Raw genomic sequence first — 3,373 nt, 5'->3', positions numbered from 1 at the left:
TGTGATTCTTGAAAATTATCTTGCATACATTCAAGATAAGAATAAATCCAACCTCATGATTTCATGTGAATGGTGCGGAGAGCTTTTAGATCGAAATTCAATTGCATCGCACTGTTGATCTAGAACTTGACTCAAATGTTATTGAAACAAAATTCTGAGTAATGCTATGATTGGGAAAGAATTGTAGACCTTTTTCGTCCCGATTGTGCCTTTCAAAACCTACTCAATGATTGTGATCCCTTATTTTTCTCACTTTGAGCCTAAAGTATTTTATTTGGACAACTACATTTTAGCCATTACCTTTTTAAGTGTTTATATGCACTATCCTTTTCTTGGCCCAACCTACTTGAGTTCACCAAGAGTACGCATATTATAAGAGAAGATCCATGTTTGAAGTTTCCCAAAGCAAAATATACTGAGTCTTCCAAAGTCAAGGAAAGAAAAATGACTTCTAAAGAAAGAAAAAGATAGAAAAAAAGATTGAAAGAAATAAAGAAAGCCAAAAGTTCACAAAGATGCTATCTCCTGCAAGTTGAGATTTTCCAAAAGTTCTAATTGGAACAAAATTTTTTAGGGAGACCTCAAAAGTTGTAGAAAATAGTGTCAGAAGCTTGATTTTCAACTTCAAATGATCCATCATCGCTTGAAGTTCAAATTCAACTTGCAAATCTTCAGGATTTTTATGACGAGCCAACAACTCCCCTCGTACAAATTTGTCAGCCCCCAAACCAAGGTGAGGCGGACAAGTACCTTATGAACATATGCTTTACAAGTAATCTATGATAGGAAAGTAAACTACTATGCAAATTACTGATGAAACTTCATATACAACACCTTTTGACTAGCTGAACTGCTATATGTGACAAGTGAAACTATGAATACAGATGATAACTTAATAATGTCTACAAAGCCTCTACTTGAATCCATGATGGTACCACTATGAAAATACGCATAGTAAAGACTCGGCAAAGCCCCGAATCAACCTGGATCTCACCAACATCCGCTGAGTATAATGTGCTTCTATTGGGAAAATCTACTAGTTCAGTACTTGTACCTGCAACATGAAATGCAGTGTCCCCAATAAGGGACGTCAGTACGAAAGAATGTACTGAATATGCAAGGAATAATACAACCATATGTAACATGAGAGCTCAAGTGAAACCAAATACCAGTAGATAAGGATTAGAGACAACCTTTGATTTGTACTTGTGGAATCGTGCATGTTACATTCTTTTCTTTACTTTTCTGTTCTTTATAAACTTTATACAACATATGATACAAATGACCCCTGGGATGCTGTCCTCATAATTCTACAAATTGGGATCGGCCCATTCTAGGCTTTCGCCCTTGAGCTGCCACCCTTCCATACCAATCGGGATCGACACATGATGGGATTTCGCCCCTAAGTTGTCACCCTTCCATACCAATCGGGATCGTCCCATCCTAGGATTTTGCCCCTGAGCTGCCACACATAATCACATATAGATTACTTCACTTAGATTCTTTCATTTTTGAGATTGTTATTTATCAGTTCATAACTCCTTTGGGATTGTTCTTTAATAAATAATAACTCTTTTGAAATTTTTCTTTTTGATGTTCAAAATTTTATTTTGATTATTGTTTTGGTGGTCACAATCCTTATTTAAATTTATTGCGAACCAGTAGTAGAAGACATATGAATATGAACATACGTTAATAACAATGACATGGGAAGCAAATGTGATTTGAACGTAGTACTTAGGAGCTTATATGACTCGGTAAGCATTTTAACATCACAAATTGAAGCACATCCAGTGAAGAAAATTGAACATTCAGCCAAGAGATTTGAACTCTATATGATACAAAAACAAGATGTTCATGCATGTGGAACCAAGGGGGAAATAGGGCAAATTCAACTTAAGGACAGATACATATTCCAAGTAAGTACATATAAACGTATAATTGAGCAAGTAGAGATCATGTGAGGTAACATTATTGTCTTACACAATGGGAGTGATAACAAGAAAGGGAACATATAAACGAGTGACAAGATGACATATCTATAAACAATTAAAGCAAGTTGGCAAGATATGGGCATATCGTATATCCATGCTATAAACATATGTACCATGTGTAATCTAGGATCACTTTGACTTATATAATGGAAATACGTGCTAGGGGTACTTTTACGATAAAACGAGTATAAACAAGCATGCTAACACTTGGTAGAGTAAACACACACATTTAGTAACAAACTCATATTAGAGTACGCACTTCAATGCTCTTGGGAGTAGGAACTGCAACTATGGATCAAACACTGCCAAGGGCACTTAGAAAGCTTACTTTTTGTAATGCATGTTTTGGATTTATGCAAAGAAATAGGAAATCAAATAGCCATACATACATTTCTATACAATTCAAAATGTATGACTTAAGCTCCTTCTCTTCAGATCACTAATCTACAGTAAAATAAGTTGGTATTAGTAGGTAATAAATCAATTTGAGCTGCTTGATCACACCTAAATAGTAACGAAGCAAGATGCAATCTGTCTAGCCAGTGTTTTCTTTCCTTCCCTATCCCTTTAATCGCGTCTATATACTATAAATCTTCGTATCAGGTCCTCCCTAAAACTCCATGCAATATTTAAGACCTTTAACGTCTCCTATAACTTCCCCGCACATCCAGTCATATCCCTTATCATAACATACATAAAATAATATTTGAACATAATAATGTAATAGAAGCAATATGAATCATGGTTTCTGATCACCAGCACTTGAAGAGCTAATATTACTTTTAAAGTGCTCAAACAAGCTCCTAGCTTAGCTTAAAGAGGACTCCCCACCATAACTGTCCCAACATGCACTAATCACCAGAACATCCTCCCCACAATTCACCATGTAAAAGTAGAAATTTCCAACTCACTAACACATAACAAGTGCTAATTAAGTCAAGCACAAGAGGGAGAAAATTGCAGTAGCTTACCTTGCTGGACATAACTATCACTTGCTAAGACTTGAATTCTTCAAGGTAAAGGTTGTCCTCCTTAACTTGTCATAAATTATACCTTCGAATAGCTTGAAATTCCTATTATTCAAGAACCCTAATGATATTTAATTGTTGCTGTATGAATCTAAGAGAGAGAAGAGAGAAAACTCTAGAAATCATACTTTTTTGTCAAAGTAATAATGGCTTGAAAAAGCTGATATCAATCTCTTTTAATGGGACCTGCTTTGGCCGACTTTCTCACTCATTTTGGGCCATAATATTTCAAGTAGGTGACCCACATACTTGGACTTTTCATTTGGACTTTCTGGACTTAAGAACATTGGCCCTTTTGCCACCTTTCATGTACTTCATTTGCAGCCAACAAATGTCTATAATTTGGGCCAC

The 3,373-nt window shown here is 35.6% G+C and overlaps 1 long non-coding RNA gene across 1 annotated transcript; it reads right to left on the bottom strand.

Annotated features, from left to right (window-relative positions):
* Positions 1-506: 506 nt before the first annotated feature.
* On the bottom strand, positions 507-3,150 carry LOC104648217 (uncharacterized). Its single transcript, XR_742298.4, has 3 exons — positions 2,966-3,150; positions 1,194-1,462; positions 507-1,054 (listed from the first exon to the last, which is right to left on the bottom strand). It is a non-coding gene; the product is annotated as an uncharacterized lncRNA (long non-coding RNA).
* Between the last annotated feature and the right edge of the window lie 223 nt (positions 3,151-3,373).

The sequence above is a fragment of the Solanum lycopersicum genome, chromosome 7 (genome assembly GCF_036512215.1).
Source record: "Solanum lycopersicum chromosome 7, SLM_r2.1".
Taxonomy (NCBI): domain Eukaryota; kingdom Viridiplantae; phylum Streptophyta; class Magnoliopsida; order Solanales; family Solanaceae; genus Solanum; species Solanum lycopersicum.
This window is presented reverse-complemented; position numbering and strand designations above follow the sequence as displayed.